The sequence below is a fragment of the Arachis ipaensis genome, chromosome B1, assembly GCF_059453495.1.
Source record: "Arachis ipaensis isolate K30076 ecotype BB chromosome B1, ASM5945349v1, whole genome shotgun sequence".
Lineage (NCBI taxonomy): Eukaryota > Viridiplantae > Streptophyta > Magnoliopsida > Fabales > Fabaceae > Arachis > Arachis ipaensis.
This window is the reverse complement of record NC_142436.1, coordinates 104811766-104833090: the sequence shown is the minus strand read 5'-3', so window position 1 is coordinate 104833090 and position 21325 is coordinate 104811766. Positions and strand designations below refer to the sequence as shown.

The following is a 21325-nucleotide window of genomic DNA, read 5'->3' as shown; positions in this document are numbered from 1 at the left end:
GAACCCAATGAATTCCCCATTCTCTGATCTACCCATTCTATTTACTTTTTGCTCTTTAATTTCATGCTAATTCCCCCTTCCCATTTAATTTCTTGCAATTTAAGCTTCTGCACTTTAATTCACTGCAATTTAATTTTCTGTTCCTTTAATTTCTTGCAATTTAAGTTTCCCGCCAATTTTACTTTCTGCAATCCAAATTAAATTCTGATTTTGCTCAACTAGAACAATTCACCAATTATAGTTGATCGATCTACCAATCCCTGTGGGATTCGACCTCACTCTACAGTGAGTTTTACTTGACGATAATCCGGTGCACTTGCACAAGAGGATCTTAATGAGCATCTCACTAAATTCCAAAGGATATGTGATACAGTTAAATCTAATGGCGTTCATCCTAACACCTATAGATTGCTACTGTTTCCATTTTCTTTGAGGGACAAAGCATCAAAATGGCTGGAATCATTCCCCAAGGAAAGCTTGACAACCTGGGAAGATGTAATGAACAGATTCTTGACAAGGTTCTACCCTCCACAAAGAGTAAACAGGCTAAGAACTGAAGTGCAAACATTCAGACAAAAGGATAGTAAAACTTTTTATGAAGCCTGGGAGAGATTCAAGGATTTGACAAAGAAATGCCCCATGATATGTTTAATGAGTGGGTGCAAATTCACATCTTCTATGAAGGGCTGAATTGTGAATCAAGAAAAGCTGTAGATCACTCATCTGGAGGTTCCCTAAACAAGAAGAAGACCTTTGAAGAAGCCATTGATGTTATAGAGACAGTGGCTGACAATGAGTATTTTTATGCCTCGGATAGAAGCAACAATAGGAGAGTCTTAGAATTGAACCATATGGATGCAATCCTGGCACAGAATAAGATGATCACCAAGAAACTGGCTGAATTAACCAAGAAAATGGAGAAGAATCAAGCTATAGCTATCCACACTCAATCATCACCCCAGGAAGAGTTAGAGACAGAAGAAGGAGTTAACTGGGAGGAAGCTAATTACCTTGGGAATTCATTTAGGCAAACTAATGATCCATACTCTAAAACCTATAATCCTGGTTAGAAGAACCACCCAAACTTTGGGTGGGTGAACCAACAAAACCAAGACCACAGACCACACAATCCATCCCAGTACAACAACTCCACTCACCAAAAATCTAACCAAAGACCATACCAAACCACACAAAACACTTATTCACAGCCACCATACCAAAGTCACAACAACCACTCTCAACCAATCAGCACCACATGATGAGGACAGAATGGCCAAGATGGAAGCTATACTCACAACGCTAGGCAAGGAATTTGAAGACATGAAGAAATTCAAGGAAGAGGTGAGAGGAAGTATAAAAAGCTGAGGAGAGGTTATTAAGAATCTAGAATCTCAAGTAGAACATCTTTCACAGCAGATTCCAAAGCCCACTGATAGTTTTCCAAGTGACACTGTGAAGAATCTAAGAGGGAAAATGAAGAAGGTGAGATGGGAAGAGTGTAAGGTAGTTACACTTGTAAATGAAGAAATTCTAAATGAAGATACCAGCAAACCAACAGAGCACAGCCAAGGAAGTTCCCAAAGTAACTTGGAGAAAAAGGAACAAGAAACTGGATCTATACAAAGGAAAGAAGCAACAAGCGAGGAAACTCTGAAACCTTATGTGCCAAAAGCACCATTTCCTCACAGACTAAAGGGAAGTGAGGAAGAAAAGTCATATTCAAGATTCCTAGATATGTTTGCATCTCTCAGTGTCAACATTCCCTTCATCAAAATTCTCCAACAGATGCCCACATACATCAAGTGCATGAAAGATCTACTAGCCAGGAAGGGCAACCTAAAGAGTGGCCAAACAATGGTGATGAACAAGGAATGCAGTGCTCTTATTCAGAAGGACGTACTCCTAAAGAAAAAAGATCCAGGGAGCTTTCGTATTCCATGTGCCATAGGAGAAACAAAAATTCACAGAGGATTTTGTGACATAGGAGCTAGCATAAATGTGATGCCTCTATCTCTTATGAAGAAGTTGCAAATAAATAAGATGAGATCCACGGATGTAATCATCCAATTGGCAGACAAAACTCAGAAGCAAGCCAAAGGATTAGTAAAAAATGTGCTGGTAAAAGTGGGGAACTACTTCCTCCCCACGGACTTTGTCATTCTGGACACGGAGGAAAGTTCTCTTCATCCCATTATTCTGGGGAGACCATTTCCAGCCACTGTTAGAGCCCTGATAGATGTGGAACAAGGAGAGTTGATTCTGAGAATACATGATGAACGTCTCACCTTCTATGTGTTCAAACCTACATCCGAATTTGAGCCAGAACCTAAGGAGCCAAAGGATGATCACAGTAACATGTGCACTAGGGAAAGCAACAGTGAATCAGCAGCTGAACCACTGAAACAGTCCTTGGTGAACAAGTAAGAATTTCAAGAGATACAGCAACCAAGAGAATTCAATAAAGAGCTGAAGCCACATAAATCAAGAAGAGCAGCTAACAAGGATCTCCATAACACAACAAGAGTCAATGGAGCACTACTGGAAGAAGAGAAAAGAGTTGTGAAGAGACCGCCAAGGGGATGGAGAAACAAGAAGGTTCTTACAGAAGGTTTCTCCCCTGGAGACAAGGTGATATCAATCCACCATCCACCAATCCCACCCCATCTTCCAACCATTCCATCCCAGTTACCTCAAGTGTTCACAATTAGAAAAGTCCTTTCCCTGGAGCACTTAAAAATCATCAAGGAATCAAATAGAAACAGTTTCACAGTGAGAGTAGAGGATCTCAAGCATTATAATCCACCCTAATAGCAAACCAATCGTCAAGCTAATGACGCTAAAGAAGTGCTCCATGGGAGGCAGCCCATGATTTAGTTTCATTGTTTTTAATATTTTAGCATAAATAATCATTGTTGCTCTAACATGAATTCAAGTTCTCATAGACAATGTTGACAACTAACCATGACATTGTAAAGCATATGATCTAATTCTAAGTTTAGTGTGCCTATTGACACACCAAGATACCTTTCAAAATGATGATCATATTGCCATGTTGACATGTGTTTTTTGGAATATATAGCCAAACATTAAGTTTGGTGTTGTGATATATTGCAAGAACAAGTCATGAGAGTCACAGTTTTTGTGAGTTTTAAAACTCATGAAAGTACAACCATGTTTATAATTTTTAGTTCATGATTAGAAATAAAAAAATAAAGTGTTTCTCATGATGGTTTAACCAAAAGTGACAATAATCCCATTGAGATCTCAATGATAAAACTTGGAGGAAGAAACACTTTGAACCATAGAGCCAAACACTAAGTTTGGTATCCTCCAAAACTATGTAAAGCACAAAAGTAGTCACGGATGGATAAACAATCATGAAGAACACTAGCCATAATTTTAGTTTTAAATTTGAGCTTTGCTTGCCATGAATTTACCGCCACCTATTCATATTATTTTCTTTGTTTTGACATGATGGATAGGTATGCAGGAGAATAGCATGATGAAACGGACAAGGCAACTGATGATGAAGATAGCATGAGGACAAAAAGTAAGCCACATGGTTTGGAAGGATTCTTCTTGGAAATGAAAATCTGCACAACCTTGGAAGAAGCCCTTAGAAGATCGACCCCACATGCCTTATGAAGAGGAAACTTTTGTCCTCATTCTTTTTTACATGCAAACCCTTCATTCATAAACTTTCCCAAGAAATCCTAGCCATCCAGTCTTCATTAAAGCTTACTATAAATAGCCTCAATTGGACCGTGCACATGAACTCAAGATTCACACTTCTTGTACTTCAGAAATTCACTTCTTATATTCTCTAAAATCAAGGCCCACAACCGTGATCTTTGTGGAACTAATCATCTTTCTTCACTTGCTTCCATAACACTACCTTGTTTTCAAACCACCCTTTCACCTTGAGTGCATCACACTAACCATACCTCTTCATAAACCCTCAACCTCTATTCGGGTAATCATCAAGGAAAGTATGGCATCTTCTTCAAGTTTCAAAAGAAGAAGAGGAAAGGAACCCATGGTTGAAGAAGGTGAAAACAAATATGATCGATGGAAGTTCAGATCATGGTACCATCAAATGCAACTTGGGTGGATGAATGACAAAAAGATATATCCAGAAGTCCCTTTCCAGCTACCTGATGACGGGTGCCTAGAAATGAAAGCCAATATCAGAAAGAGAAAATGGGAAGAGCTTACCTCACTAATTACCAGGATTAATGCAAACATCATAAAGGAGTTTTATGCTAACACCCCAAGGCTTGATATGACTGAAGCCCTAACTTACAAGAGTTATGTACGGGGAGTAGAAGTTGACTTTAGTCTGAAGACCATCATGAAGGTCTTAGGACTTAGGCCAGCATATTTTGATGAGCCGAGGTACCACGAAAGAGTAAATGGAAACCCAGATTATAATAAAATCTCTAGTGATATCTGTGTGGTAAATGCTAACTAGGAGAGGGACAATCAAGGAAGGCACAAGTACATGAAAAAGGGAGATCTCATCCCTGAAGCAAAAGGTTGGTATGAGCTGATAAAGAGATCAATTTTGGGCACAGTGAACACCTCGGAAGTTAACAAGGAAAGGGCTGTCATGCTACACTACAAAATGGTAGAGGGAGAGATAAAGGTCCACGAGATCATTGCAAATGACATTCAGAAGGTTGCAGAGAAAAATTCTGCTGAAGCCTGGCTCCATTATCCAAGCACTATTATGAGGTTATGCATGAAGGCCAGAGTGCCACTGGAGGATGCACACCCAACGTGGCTATATCCAGGCATGCCTATAACCCTCGAAAGAATGATGAATGTCATAGAGGCACAACAAAGTCGAAGGCCACAAAGAAGGAGAAGGAGAGAAGAACCAAGGGAGGAAGAAGGACAACAAGAAGAACAAGAAGAAGAGCAACAATTCCAACCACAAACCAACATAGACATGGGCAGGATGCAAGAAGCAATTGAAAGGCTATCTGAATAGTACCTGAGAGTCTAAGAAAAACAAGAAGAATTCCATTCACAATACATGAAAGCTCAGGAGAGACAAGAGGAACTTCAGTTGAGAATGATGAGCCAGCTGAGAGATTTTGAGTCAAGATCTCTAGTTATGCAAAGAGAACAAGCTTCACAATTTCAAGAATCTTTCAACCAGCTAGCCCAACTTCAAGTTGATAACATGAGAGCTTTCAAGGAGTTCACGACCCTTCAAGATGCAAGATATGGAGTTCGATCTGACTATAACATAAATGGTCAAATCAAGCTCAGCTACATTACAGAACATCTACATAATATGGACCAGCATTTCCAATTTATAATGAATACTTCAAGGGAAGGAGCGGCAGAGAAATAGACAAAGCAATACGCCTTGTAAATAGAGTGGAAGAGACAACGAAGAAAGCTAGATTCTGGACAAAGCTAAAAGGAAAAGGCAAGGGAGAAACTAGTAATCAAGCAAGCGAGAAGAAGAAAAAATACAAACAAGATAAAAAATGAAAGGTGGACTCGCTCCTTGGTTATTCCATTCAATAAAGAAAGAACATGTCTGTTTTAGTTAATATTAGCTTAAGCTGTTTTGCATTCTGTCTGTTTAAGTTTGCAATAAGTGTGCTAGTCTAAGTGTGTGTGCTTTCACTTTCACTTGTTTAAATGCTTGTCTTGTCCCCTACGTCTTTTCAATTTCAATAAAAGAAATGTTTGAACCAGAAGTGGAATAGTTCCTTTTTAGCAAGAAGTGAAATAACAGTAAGTGGTGGTATGTATGTTTGATTGTGTGGTAGCTCACTTATAATGAATAAAAGGATAGATTGTTCCCCTTTTAGGGGTAAACTAGCATGCTGTCTATGAATCTTAGTAAATAAAAATCCTTGGTTGAAAGAGAAACAACAAAAAAAGAAATAACAAAGGCAAAAGTGGCAGCAAAAACAAAAGAAAGCAAAGAATAAGGCTAGACACCAATAGCTTGGACCTTAGGACATATGCATGTGGTGTCTTTGTACTAGGATCTGCTTGGATGATTAGGTTCTATGGAGTGCTTTAACACTTGGTAACTTGGGTTAACTAACCCGGGATTATCAACCGAAAGTCCATTATCAAGAGCAACCTAGTTACAAGACATTTAGTAACCTAAAGAGGTGTTGGGCATCAATGTCTTAAGAAGAATTGTGAGCCAAGTGTCTGTACTAGAAAATGTGTTAAGTACAAATAAGCTAAGAAACTGCTACAACACATGACACTGAGCTAAAGTTTATAGGAAAAGAAAACTCAAAAAAGCAACTACCAAGAATGAATGAATAAGAAGAGGTCATAGCAGTATGATAATTGATGCTTGAAGGAGACATTCTAGGCCTAAAAATCAATAAGAAGTGAGCTGTTGCATTTTTTGCATAAAATCCCATTAACTAATAATAAGGACTTGCTGATATGAACATCACCTACTGTTTCATTTTTTCTTCTTAATAATTCAGTACTTGCTTAGGGACAAGCATGATTTAAGTTTGGTGTTGTGATGCCAGGGCATCTTAGGCTAGTTTTACTAGCCTTTTTCTTCGTTTTTGATAGGTTTTATGCACTTTCTTGAGCTATAAGTAAGCAATTGGGTTAGAAATTCATGTATACCTAGATTCATTCAACCATGATTTATTTGATGCAATTTCATGAGAATCATGCTATAATTACTAGTATGCTAAGAATGTTAAGAATTCTCCTGACTTTAGCAAGGCTTTGATGCATGTATTGGTTGATGATAGGTGAAAGAAAGCATTGAGGAAGGCTGAAGAATGAGCCTGGAGAAGATGAAGAAGAAGCAACGTTGGTGGCCAAGTTGGACCACCAACGTTACCCCCAACATTGGAAGAGAAGCAGAGCAAGTCTCTGCATAAGTGGCTGATGCTCACGTTGGAGGGAGTGTTGGACATCCAACGTTAACCCCAACGTGGTGATGAAAAATTCAATTCTGGAGCTAAGTGAATTTTGAGCGACGCATACGCGTCTATGACGCATACGCGTGAAAAAGCAAAATTTTGATATCCACGCGCAACCGTGCGTCACGCGCACGCATGGAATGGCAAAATTGACCATCCACGCGTATGCGTGGGTCACGCGTACGCGTCAAAATCGAACGTTGGAGGTCCAACGTTGCCTCAAACGCTAGCCTCCAATGTCGGCGATGCTCAGCCCAGAATTCAGATTTGAAAAATGTGAATCGACGCGTACGCGTGGATGGAAAAAAAAGCAATGCACACGTAAGCATGGAGTACGCACACGCGTGAAAAAGCCAATGTTGGAGGGAACGTTGGAGGTCCAACGCTAAGGCCAACGTCCCCTGCTTGGTTTTAAAACTGCAAAATGAAATCTCTGCATCCACACGTACGCGTGAAGCACGCGTACGCGTGGATGAGCTTTTTTGACCCTTTTGCGCGGATGCGGAAAGCACGCGTATGCGTGAATAGCAGAACGTTGGCCCTCCAACATTGAGTCAAATGCCAGTGACAGCAAAATACATGGTTTTCTCTGGTTTTCTTCTGAAAGGCGTTTGAGTCAACGTTGGCCCTCAAACGTTGACCCAAACGTGAAGCACCAGGAATCAAAATTCACACAGATCTCTTCTCAACACCAAGGGAAACCAATTGGAGCCATTTTCAACCAAATTCTATCAAGGCCAAAAGCCCAATTCAGAGCTTGAAGATCAATGGAAGAAAGTGTATAAATAGCTGATGGGTGGAAAAGCGATTCCACACAAAACTCACTGGCAAGTGTACCGAGTATCATCAAGTAGTAATTACTCACAAGAGTGAGGTCGATCCCACAGGGATTGATGGATTGAGCAATTTTAGTTAGGTGATGAATTTAGTTAAGCGAATATTTGATGATTTGAATGATTTTGATTGACAGAAGCTAAATTGCAAGTAAATAGAAGTGCAGAATGTAAATTGAGCAGAAAAATAGAGTGCAGAAGGTAAATTGACTGAATCTAAAGGTGCAGAAAGATTAAATAGCATAAAATTTAGAGTGTAAGAAAGTAAATAAACTGAAACTTAAATTGCAAGAAAATTAAATAGCTGAAACTTAAAGTGAAAGAAATGTAAATTTGCTGAATCTAAATTGCTTGAAGAGTAAAAGGATTTAGGTGCTGGGACTTGGAATTGAACAAGAAATTGTAAACTAAAGTAAATCAGAAAGCTCTGAGATGCAAGAATTCAGATCTAGATCTCAATAGCAATAACAGAAATGGAAAATTGCTTCAAGAGACAAAATAGCAAGAAAACTTGTGTCAATTATGAAATCCTAAAGAGAAATTAAAGATCGAAGAAGAGCAATGGGATTAGAAAGTAGATCTAAATCTCAACTACTCCCTTGATCAAGCAGAAAATAAATTGCTGACGAAAATGAAATTGAAAACAGCAAAAGAACTTAAATTCGATTCTCCAATTCCCAAAACTATATGAAAGCAAAGCAAAGATGATTCTCAGATCCAGATTCAATGAAATTCTTTAATCTCAATTAAAAAAAAAACCCAAAAGTAGAATTTGCAGCAGAAGAAAATAAAAACAGAAAACTAAACTCAGATCTAATTCTTAGAACAATTGAGAAGAAGAGTGAAAGATGATTCTCATATTTAGAATCAATGGAGCTCTTCAGTCTCAATTCCAATTCCAAGAACAGAAAGTAAAAGTTTCAGAAGAAAAGAAAATGCCGAAAGAAAAACTCAGATCCAAATTCCCAAATCCCAAATTCAAAACATTTGAAAATTAAAAGTGAAGAGTAAAAAATGAGCTAAAGGTGAAACAAAAATTGAGCAAAAGGTCCTTCTACAAATCAAACTTAATCCTATTTATACACTTTCTATTTTGGTCTTCATAGCTTGGAATGGGCTTTTCAAATGTGGCCTTGAATGAAGAATGGATCCGGGTAGCCTTGGTTCAATTGAGTTGGAGGCATGGGTTAGCTCCCAGGGGAGCGCTCTGTTCACTTAAGTGAACTTGGCGTTCACTCCTTGTGTGTGAGCCTTGGTTGCTATTGCTCTTTGGCCTAGCGTTCACTAAGTGAGCGCTGCGCTCACTCTTTGAGCACTACACTTGATTGGTTGCTTTCCTTGGGTGAGCTTTTCTTTCTTTGGACAAGAGTGCACAAAAAAGTGAAGGAAAGGGAGCGCTACGTTCAAATTTTTCAACGCTCCCTCTTGGTGAGCAATTTGGTACGCATGGGTGTGTGCCTTGCTTTGAGTGCTGCCTAGCTTTCTTTGATGAAAGGCACAAAAAAATGAACAAAAGGGAGCGCTGTGCTTGAGTTTTTCAGCGCTACTCCCCTTGTCTTGATGCGCCCAGCCTTCCTCTTGGTCCCCCCCTCTTCGATCCTTGGTGAGGGCCACGAAAATGCTCACACTTGTGAGCGTAGCGCTCACTTCTTTGAGCGCTCCTTGCTTTGGCCTTGCTTGAGCACTCCCTTGGTTGAGTGCCACGCTTTATCTTCATGGGCCACGCTTTTTAAAGTGTGGCTTAAAGTCCAAAGCGTGCTCAAACTTCAAAAGTGTGCCAAAATTTTCTCTTTCCACCATTTCTTCACCTACAAGCAACCAAACAACTAATCAAAGTTCCACCAAAATCACTAGGTCTTTGCATCAATTGTAAAATAAATTAATTCTAGCTTAAAACCTATGATTTTGTGTAAAATAAATGATGTTTGATTGATTCAACATAATCATGAAAATCCACTCCAATTACTTACTTATGGTGCAAGAAAGTGCATAAAACCTAATAAAACTAATGAAAAATGCTTGTAAAACTAGCATAAGATGACTTGTTATCACAACACCAAACTTAAACCTTGCTTGTCCCCAAGCAAGCATTAAACATTGAGCAGAAATGAAATGAAACAGAGAAGCATACATGTCCTTATTTAGAAGATAATGGAATTTGAACTATGGGGTTTTATGCAGACAAAAATGCAGCTCAATTATTCTCTGCTATTAGATAAGAAATGCTTCTTTGAGGATTCATTAAAGTTGCTGTCATAATGCCTTGCTTTTTAATTGATCCCCTTTTGATTTTCCTTCTTTCTTTTGCTTAGAAAGCTTGTTTCTCAATAGTAGCTCAGTGTCAAGTGTTGCAGCAGCCCTTTTGGCCTAATTTTGCTCAACACTTCTTCACTACAGACACTTGGCTCACAAATCCTCTTAGGAACATTGATGTCCAACATCTCTTTGGATCACTTAATGCTTTGTAGCTAGGTTGCTCTTGATAATGGACTTTCAGTTGGTAATCCCGGATTAGTTAATCCAAGTTATCAAGTTTTAAAAGACTCCTCAAAACCTAATTATCCAAGCATATCCTAGTACAAAAAGCACCACAGACATATGTCCTAAGGTCCAAGCTATTGGTGTCTAGCCTTATTGTTTGTTTCTTTGCCAATCTTTGGCTTTTCTTTTCGTTTTCATTCTCACTTTGCTTCATTTTCCAGGGAATTTCATTTATAAAAGGTTTTATGACAGCAACCAAGTTCATACTACAAAGAACACTCTATTATGCAGCTTTTATTATTGAGCTTATCATCTAAATCAAGCAATTACCACCACAAGTTTCATTTCTAATTCTTACAACAGTGGACAATCACTTTTTTTTCAAACATTTTCTCTTATTGATGCAAAAAGGGAGACAAAACATGAATTTAAAACAGATGAGTGATAACAAGCATAATGCTAGTGCAGACATCAAAATTTGCATTATTTAAACTAAACATCAAGGCAACCAGCAACTTCTCATGCAGAACGTTTCAAAGCAAATTTAGTTTTGTGACAATACAACCTATCAGGAGTGTTTTGCAGCTTCCCTTGTGTCATCATCATCTTTTACTTTTGCATTTCCCTTGGTGATGGTTCTTTGAAGATGTTGAGTGTCTTTTTTTCTGCATAATTATTGAAGTTGCTTGCTTGTCCAAGAACTTAAGCAAATGGTTAGCATGAACTTAAACTTACTTTGGTGAAGGAACACCAAACTTAGTTCCTTGCTACTGTTTATGATGCATCAGTTACATGAAAACCTTGTGCTTTTGTTGAAAGCAATGAAGCTAAAAACTAGAAAACAGACAGTGGTTTAGTGGTTTTCCTGATTGCTTGGAGCTAGTAACCAGTTATGCAGAGGGTGAAATGTGTTTTTAAATGAGATTTTTGGTGGAACACCAAACTTAGCATCCTTTATTCACCCTTAAATTGTTTTGGTGTGCAACACCAAATTTAGCTCCTTGCAATACAGATAAAACTACTTAACCATATTATTGAAATAGTTAAGAGAAGAAAACTACCTTTGGTTAGGTTGCCTCCCAACAAGCGCTCTTTTAATGTCACTAGCTTGACATCCTTCATTCTTGCTCACCTTAATTTCTGATTCTCCCTCTTTCTGTCCCAATGGCCTCCCAAGTAATGCTTTACCCTGTGACCATTTGCTGTGAAATTGCTCTTTGTTGCTTCACCTGGCAGTTCAAAGCTTCCATAGGGAAAAACCTTTGTCACCAAGTAGGGACCAGTCCATTTAGACTTGAGTTTTCCTGGGAAAACTTTGAGTCTGGAGTTGTACAAGAGTACTTGCTGTCCTGGTTTGAATTCCTTCTTTGAAATCTTTTTGTCATGCCATCTTTTAGCATTTTCCTTGTATATCTTAGCATCTTTTAACATCTTCTCTCCTGCTTCTTGAAAATCAAGGTTGAAGAGTTTAGTGGCCCAGAAAGCTTTGTGCTCAAGCTCTACATGAAGGTGGCAAGACTTGCCATACAACAACTGAAAAGGAGATTTCCTAATAGGAGTTTTGAATGCTGTTCTATACGCCCTGATGCACGAAAACTTGTCTCTCAACAAATCTCCCTTCGGCAAGTATACCGAATTATCGTCAAGTAATAACTCACAAAAGAGTGAGGTCGAATCCCACAGAGATTAACGGATTAAGCAATCAATAGTTGATTAATTATCCTAGTCAGACGGTTCAGATTTGGATGATGAGCAGCAGGAATTGTAAATTGACAGAAAAGAAAGGAAAAGCAATAAAGTGCAGAAAAGTAAAATAGCAAGAAAAGTAAATGTAAGAACTAAAAATAAAATGAACATTGGGATCAAGAGATATTGCAATCCTCCAGATCAAGTTCATTCTCATCTCTTCTTCAATCAATGCATTCATTGATCTCCTTGGCAATCTTAAGTGATTGGATCCAATTCCTTGGCAATCCAATCTCTCTAAGCTTGAATAATTTCCCAATTCCTTGATTTAATTGCTCATGGGAAGAGATGAGGTTTGGTCACTGATTATACCACACACATTCATAGATCAAAGTATTGGTAGGATTAAATGTCAGAATATCCATCCAACCCCCAACCTAATCCAATACGAGAGAGCTTTTCTAGCATGATCTCCTCATTCCTCTTCCAAGGTTCAGAGGAAATCCAAGTATGAGCAATTTCTCTTCTGAGACAATTACCCAATTGGATGAAGATCAAAAGCTCTCTAGTAAAATCAAGAGAAAAGAAAGAAGAAGAAGAATAAGAACTACAATTGATCTATTGAATCACAATAGAGCTCTCTAACCCAATAAAAAGTAAAGATGAAGATTAAAAATTAAAACTTCAAAATTCATAAATGATAAGTACAAAGAAAAGAAAGAGAAGGAAAAGTGTGTGAGGGGAGGGAGTCCGAAGACCCCTCTTCAATCCCCCGGATCCAGAATTCCTTGAATGTAAAAACTAAGGCCTTTATATAGGCTCTCCTAAATTACAAAATGAAATGAAACTAAAAGTAAATTACAATTAAATGAAAATTCCTATTCTAGATGCTTCTTGTGACCTTGATTAGTTGACACTTGTGGGCTTACTTCCTTGAGGTTGGGTGGTCCTTGTAAGTGAATCAAGTTGAGGTCCAGGTGCTAATGTCAGTGCTAATGTTAGCCACACTAAGGCTACAAGTGTGGCTAACGTCACACTTGCTACCCACTTGGTGTTTTTGGGGCTTAAAAGATGCCTCTGGTTTGTGCTCCAATTTCATGCCCACTATAGAGTATTATATATCGATGGAAAGCTTTGAATGTTGGTTTTCTAACGCAACTAGAATCACCTCAATTGGACCTCTGTAACTCAAGTTATGCTCTTTTGAAGGGGATAGGGTTGCTGGCATAGTGGCTGGCGTTATTGGCAAAAGTGAGTGCCAATAACGTCCGCGTCCAGGGGGTTAATATTGCCAGGTTCTGGAGCTCAAACTTAATATCCACCCCATACTATTATATATTTTTGGAAAGCCCTGGATGTCTACTTTTCGACACCTTTGAAATCGCATCATTTGGAGCTGTACAACTCGAGTTACACTTCTTGGAAGGTGAAGAGGTCAGCAGGCCTTACTACAGGTTGATACCATGTTCATCTTTGCATTTTCGGAGCAGGTTTTCTCCCTCAAATTTAGTGTCCACCATGTAGTTCCATATATGCATGGAAAGCTCTGGAATCCTACTTTCCAATGCCACTGGAATCACCTCATTTGGAGCTTTGTGGCTCAAGTTATCCCTATTTGAAGAAGGCATGGTCAGGCTGCCGGGTGAGATTTTACCCACGTTAGTGTCCACGTTAGTGTAACTAACGTGGCCACTAACGTAGGCCTTCTCTGCTTCACAAACGTTAGTGGCGTTCACTTTTTCCACTAACTTTCACAGCTGCCTCCTTTCTTCCACGTTAATGCCTATGTTAGTGTAACTAACGTGGCCATTAACGTGGGTCTTCTTGGCTTCGCAAACGTTAGTGGCGTTCACTTTTTCCACTAACTTTCACAACTGCCTCCTTTCTTCCACGTTAATTTCCACGTTAGTGTAACTAACGTGGCTATTAACGTGGGTCTTCTTGGCTTCACAAACGTTAGTGGCGTTCACTTTTTCCACTAACGTTCCAAGCTTTCCTTCCTTCCACTTTAATGGCCACGTTAGTGGCACTAACGTAGCCACTGACGTGGCTCTTCTCTGCTTCTTATTACCTGAAATCAATCAAACAAAGTACATCAAAGTCTTGCTCTTAATCATGAGATCATGCATCATCCATTTTATCATTCAATTCATGCATAATTCTCATGACATCATTCAAAATTCACAATGTTTGCTTGAATCATGGTATGAATGCATTTTCAACCAAATACTTGCTTATTTCCTAAGAAAAATGCATGAAACCAACCTAAAGCATACAAAAAATGGCTAGTAAAACTAGCCAAGATGCCCTGGCATCACAACACCAAACTTAAATCTTGCTTGTCCCCAAGCAAGAAAAGAACTATGCATAAATAATTCTCTTAATTGGAATGCATTGAAGAATTGCTTATGATGCCTTAGTGGGTGAAGTGAATAAGTGACAGTGGGATTAACTCTAATTTGTATGCTTATGCAAGGATTCCAGTGCTCATTAGTCCTTACATTTTGGAAGTCTTAGATCTTAGGACTTTCATTCAAATGATATTATGGAATCCTCTTTATAGATTGTCACCTTTGAAGCAGCACTTATTTTCTAGCATTTTTCTTTCTTTTTGTATCTTGGCCTCGACTCTAGGTATCATGTCTCAAAGCGGCTTTTTAAGATAAGCTTTCAATCAATACTCCCAAACCAGTTGGTCTAAGGTATTAGGTGTTGAAGCACCCCTTATGATATATGGTACGCGGAATCGTGATTACACTTTAATTATGTAAAGTTCATTGCTCTTTCTTTCCCTGGAAATGGCGCCAAAAACATGATGCCAAAACCACGGTTCACAACCCCGTGTAACTGACCAGCAAGTGCACTGGGTCGTCCAAGTAATACCTTACGTGAGTAAGGGTCGAATCCCACAGAGATTGTTGGTATGAAGCAAGCTATGGTCACCTTGCAAACCTCAGTTAGGCAGATATAAATTCATAATGGTGTTTTCGAATAATTAATAGAATAGGGATAGAAATACTTATGTAATTCATTGGTGAGAATTTCAGATAAGCGAATGGAGATGCTTTCGTTCCTCTGAACCTCTGCTTTCCTGCTATCTTCATCCAATCAGTCTTACTCCTTTCCATGGCTGGCTTTATATGATACATCACCACTGTCAATGGCTACTTTCGGTCATCTCTCGGGAAAATGATCCAATGCCCTGTCACGGCACGGCTAATCGTCTAGAGGCATCACCCTTGTCAATGGCTTCATCTTATCCTCTCAGTGAAAATGGTCAACGCACCCTGTCACGGCACGGCTATTCATCTGTTGGTTCTCGATCATGCTGGAATAGGATTTACTATCCTTTTGCGTCTGTCACTAACGCCCCGCAATCGCGAGTTTGGAGCTCGTCACAGTCATTCATTCATTGAATCCTACTCGGAATACCACAGACAAGGTTTAGACTTTCCGGATTCTCTTGAATGCTGCCATCATTCTAGCTTATGCCACGAAGATTCTGATTAAGAGATCTAAGAGATACTCATTCAGTCAAAGGTAGAACGGAAGTGGTTGTCAGGAACGCGTTCATAGGGAATGATGATGATTGTCACGTTCATCACATTCAGATTGAAGTACGAATGAATATCTTAGAAGCGAAACAAGATGAATTGAATAGAAAACAGTAGTACTTTGCATTAATCTTTGAGGAACAGCAGAGCTCCACACCTTAATCTATGGAGTGTAGAAACTCTACCGTGAAAATACATAAGTGAAAGGTCCAGGCATGGCCGAGATGGCCAGCCCCCAAAACGTGATCAATAGATCAAAAGATAATCCAAAGATGTCTAATACAATAGTAAAAGGTCCTATTTATAATAAACTAGTCACTAGGGTTTACATGAGTAAGTAATTGATGCATAAATTCACTTCCGGGGCCCACTTGATGTGTGCTTGGGTTGAGCTTCAACTTTCCACGTGCAGAGGCCATTTGTGGAGTTGAACGCCAGGTTTTGATCCATTTCTGGCATTCAACTCTGGTTTTGGATCTTTTTCTGGCGCTGGACGCCAGAATTGGGCAGAGAGCTGGCGTTGAACGCAAGTTTGCGTCATCTATTCTTGGCCAAAGTATGGACTATTATATATTGCTGGAAAGCCCTGGATTTCTACTTTCCAATGCAATTAGAAGCGCGCCATTTCAAGTTCTGTAGCTCTAGAAAATCCACTTTGAGTGCAGGGAGGTCAGAATCCAACAGCATCAGCAGTCCTTCTTCAACCTCTGAATCTGATTTCTGCTCAAGTCCCTCAATTTCAGCCAGAAAATACCTGAAATCACAGAAAAACACACAAACTCATAGTAAAGTCCAGAAATGTGAATTTAACATAAAAACTAATGAAAACATCCCTAAAAGTAACTAGATCCTACTAAAAACATACTAAAAACAATGCCAAAAAGCGTATAAATTATCCGCTCATCACAACACCAAACTTAAATTGTTGCTTGTCCCCAAGCAACTGAAAATCAAATAGGATAAAAAGAAGAGAATATACTATAAATTCCAAACTATCAATGAAACATAGCTCCAATCAAATGAGCGGGACTTGTAGCTTTTTGCCTCTTGAATAGTTTTGGCATCTCACTTTATCCATTGAAGTTCAGAATGATTGGCTTCTATAGGAACTCAGAGTTCAGATTGTTATTGATTCTCCTAGATCAGTATGATGATTCTTGAACACAGCTTCTTTATGAGTCTTGGCCGTGGCCCTAAGCACTTTGTTTTCCAGTATTACCACCAGATACATAAATGCCACAGACACATAATTGGGTGAACCTTTTCAGATTGTGACTCAGCTTTGCTAAAGTCCCCAATTAGAGGTGTCCAGGGTTCTTAAGCACACTCTTTTTTTGTTGCTTTGGACCTTGACTTTAACCGCTCAGTCTCAAGTTTTCACTTGACACCTACACGCCACAAGCACATGGTTAGGGACAGCTTGGTTTAGCCGCTTAGACCAGGATTTTATTCCTTTAGGCCCTCCTATCCACTGATGCTCAAAGCCTTGGGATCCTTTTTATTTGCCCTTGCCTTTTGGTTTTAAGGATTATTGGCTTTTTTCTCTTGCCTCTTGGTTTTAAGAGCTTTGGCTTTTTCTGCTTGCTTTTTCTTTTTTTTTTCTTTCTATATATTTTTTTTTTCGCCTATTTTTTTTTTCTGCAAGCTTTGTTCTTTGCTGCTTTTTCTTGCTTCAAGAATCATTTTTATGATTTTTCAGATTATCAAATAACATGTCTCCTAGTCATCATTCTTTCAAGAGCCAACATATTTAACATTCTTAAACAATAACTTCAAAAGACATATGCACTGTTCAAGCATACATTCAGAAAACAAGAAAAATTGTCACCACATTAATATAATTAAACTAAGTTCAAGGATAAATTCGAAACTCATGTACTTCTTCTTCTTTTGAATTAAAACATTTTTCATTTAAGAGAGGTGATGGATTCATAGGACATTCATAACTTTAAGACAAGGTTACTAACTACTAATGATCATGTAATGAAGACACAAACATAGATAAGCACATAACATAGAAAACGAAAAACAGAAGAAATAGGAACAAGGAATGAATCCACCTTAGTGATGGTGGCGTTTCCTTCTTGAGGAACCAATGATGTCCTTGAGCTCTTCTATGTCTCTTCCTTGTCTTTGTTGCTCCTCCCTCATTGCTTTTTGGTCTTCTCTGATTTCATGAAGGATGATGGAGTGCTCTTGATGTTCCACCCTTAGTTGCTTCCAATAATTGTGTGGAAGAAAATGTATCCCCTGAGGTATCTCAGGGATCTCTTGATTTGCAGTCAAATGTTCTACCACTGAGCTATAGACCCTTGATGGAAGCTTTTGTCTTCCCTTTCCTTTTTCTAGAGGTTTCTCTGGCCTTAGGTGCCATCAATGGTTATGGAAAAACAAAAAAGCTATGCTTTTACCACACCAAACTTAGAATGTTGCTCGCCCTCGAGCAAAAGAAGAAAGAATAGAAGAAGAAGAAGAAGATATAAAGGAGATGGAGGGAGGTGTATATTCGGCCATATGGGTGGGATTGGGTGGGAAAGAGATGTTGAATTTTGAAGGTAAGTGGGTGTATGGATGTGAGTGGTAAAGGGTTAATAGGGAAGGGTGTTTATTGGGAATAGAGGATGATTGAGAAGAGAGAAGAGAGTGAGTGGAGGTAGGTGGGGATCCTGTGGGGTCCACAGATCCTGAGGTGATTCTGTGGGGTACACAGATCTTGAGGTGTCAAGGCATTTACATCCCTGCACCAATTTAGGCATGCAAAATGCCTTTGCACACAACTCAGGGCGTTCAGCGCCAGGTTGGTGCCCATTTTGGGCGTTCAATGCCCATTTGCTGCCTTTTCTGGCGTTGAACGCCAGAACCATGCTTGTTCTGGGCGTTCAGCGCCAGGATGCTGCCCATTTTGGGCGTTCAGCGCCAGAACCATGCTCTGTTCTGGCGTTGAACGCCAGGCAGATGCTCCTCCAGGGTGTGATTTTTCTTCTGCTGTTTTTGATTCTGTTTTCAATTTTTATATTTATTTTGTGACTCCACATGATCATGAACCTATAAAGACATGTAACTAAGAAAAATATTGTTAGATAAATAAAAATTGGGTTGCCTCCCAACAAGCGCTTCTTTAATGTCAATAGCTTGACAGTGGGCTCTCATGGAGCCTTACAGATGTTCAGAGCATTGTTGAGACTCTCCAACACCAAACTTAGAGTTTGGATATAGGAGTTCAACACCAAACTTAGAGTTTGACTGTAGGGGCTTTGTTTGACTCTGCTTTGAGAGAAGCTTTTTATGCTTCCTCTCCATGGATGCAGAGAGAGATCCTTGAGTTACAGACACAAGGGAGTCCTCATTCCATTGAAGGACTATTTCACCTCTGTTAACATCAATCACAGCTCTTGCTGTGGCCAGGAAAGGTCTTCCTAGGATGATGGATTCATCCTCTTCCTTTCCAGTATCCAGGACTATGAAATCAACAGGGATGTAAAGGCCTTCAACCTTTACTAGCATGTCCTCTACTTGTCCATAAGCCTGTTTTATTGAACTGTCTGCCATCTCTAATGAGATTTTAGCAGCTTGCACCCCATAGATTCCCAGTTTCTCTATTACAAAGAGGGGCATGAGGTTTATTCCTAAACCAAGGTCATATAGAGCCTTAAAGATCATGGTGCCTATGGTACAGGGTATTATGAACTTTCCAGGATCCTGTCTCTTCTGAGGCAATGTCAGTTGATCCAGATCACTTAGTTCATTGATGAACAAGGGAGGTTCAACTTCCCAAGTATCAATGCCAAATAATTTGGCATTTAGCTTCATGATTGCACCAAGAAACTTGGCATTTTGCTCTTCAGTAACATCCTCATTCTCTTCAGAAGAGGAATACTCATCAGAGCTCATGAAGGGCATAAGGAGGTTCAATGGAATCTCTATGGTCTCTAGATGAGCCTCAGAGTCCTTTTGTTCCTCAGAGGGAAGCTCCTTATTGATCACTGGACGTCCCAGGAGGTCTTCCTCCTTGGGATTCACGTCCTCCACTCCCCTTGTAGGTTCGGCCATGGTGCTAATGTCAATGGCCTTGTACTCTCCTTTTGGGTTCTCTTCTGTATTGCTTGGGAGAGTACTGGGAGGGATTTTAGTGATCCTTTTACTCAGCTGGCCCACTTGTGCTTCCAAATTTCTAATGGAAGACCTTGTTTCATTCATGAAGCTCACAGTGGCCTTGGATAGATCAGAGACTAGATTTGCTAAATTAGAAGCATTTTGTTCAGAGTTCTCTGTCTGTTGCTGAGTGGATGATGGAAAAGGTTTATTATTGTTAAACCTGTTTCTTCCACCATTATTAAAGCCTTGTTGAGGCTTTTGATCCTTCCATGAGAAATTTGGATGATTTCTCCATGATGAGTTATAGGTGTTTCCATAAGGTTCACCTAAGTAATTCACCTCTGCTATTGCAGGGTTCTCAGGATCATAAGCTTCTTCTTCATAAGAAGCCTCTTGAGTACTATTGGATGCAGCTTGCATTCCATGCAGACTCTGAGAGATCATATTGACTTGCTGAGTCAATATTTTATTCTGAGCCAATATGGCATTCAGAGTATCAACTTCAAGAACTCCCTTCTTCATAGGTGTCCCATTACTCACAGGATTCCTTTCAGAAGTGTACATGAACTGGTTATTAGCAACCATGTCAATGAGTTCTTGAGCTTCTGCAGGCGTTTTTTTTAGGTGAATGGATCCACCTGCAGAAGTGTCCAGTGACATTTTTGATAGCTCAGATAAACCATCATAGAATATATCCAGGATGGTCCATTCTGAAAGCATGTCAGAAGGACACTTTTTGGTCAACTGTTTGTATCTTTCCCAAGCTTCATAGAGGGATTCACCTTCTTTCTGTCTGAAGGTTTGAACATCAGCTCTAAGCTTACTCAACTCTTGAGGAGGAAAGTACTTAGCTAAGAAAGTCGTGACCAGCTTATCCCAAGAGTTCAGGCTGTCTTTGGGTTGAGAATCCAACCATAATCTAGCTCTGTCTCTTACAGCAAAAGGGAAAAGCATGAGCCTGAGACTTCAGGATCTACTCCATTAGTCTTAACAGTATCACATATCTGCAAGAATTCAGTTAAGAACTGAAAAGGATCTTCAGATGGAAGTCCATGAAACTTGCAGTTCTGCTGCATCAGAGAAACTAATTGAGGTTTCAGCTCAAAGTTGTTTGCTCCAATGGCAGGAATGGAGATGCTTCTTCCATGTAAATTGGAATTAGGTGCAGTAAAGTCACCAAGCATCTTCCTTACATTATTATTATTTTCGGCTGCCATCTCCTCTTCCTGTTCGAAAATTTCTGAAAGGTTATCTCTGGATTGTTGTATTTTAGCTTCTCTTAGTTTCCTTTTCAGAGTCCTTTCAGGTTCTGGATCTGCTTCCACAAGAATGTTCTTATCCTTGCTCCTGCTCATATGACAAAGAAGAGGGCACAGAAAAAATAATAATAATAATAATAGAGATCCTTTATACCACAGTATATGGATCCCTTTGTAAGTGGAAGAAAAGGGGGAGACAAAGAATGTAATATAATGGAAGAAACACAACTGTGAGGAGGGTTGAGATGTGAGATGAGATGTTAGTAGATGAATGAATAAACAGAATAAGATGGGAGAGGGATAATTTTCGAAAAATATTTTTGAAAAAGAGTTAGTGATTTTCGAAAATAGTTTTTGAAAAATGTTAGTATTTTTCGAAATTTTTTTTAAAATCAAAAATAAAAATAAGAATAATTAGTTAATTAAAAAAAAATTTTTGAAAAAGAGGGAAGATATTTTCGAAAATTAGAGAGAGAGAGTTAGTT

General features: G+C 39.2%; 2 non-coding genes across 2 annotated transcripts; one reads left to right on the top strand and one right to left on the bottom strand.

Moving 5' to 3' along the window:
- Positions 1 to 543: 543 nt before the first annotated feature.
- LOC148577756 (small nucleolar RNA R71) lies at positions 544 to 646 on the bottom strand. Its single transcript, XR_015903323.1, has one exon. It is a non-coding gene; the product is annotated as a small nucleolar RNA R71 (small nucleolar RNA).
- Positions 647 to 20295: 19649 nt separating this feature from the next.
- LOC148577755 (small nucleolar RNA R71) lies at positions 20296 to 20403 on the top strand. Its single transcript, XR_015903281.1, has one exon. It is a non-coding gene; the product is annotated as a small nucleolar RNA R71 (small nucleolar RNA).
- Positions 20404 to 21325: the final 922 nt, after the last annotated feature.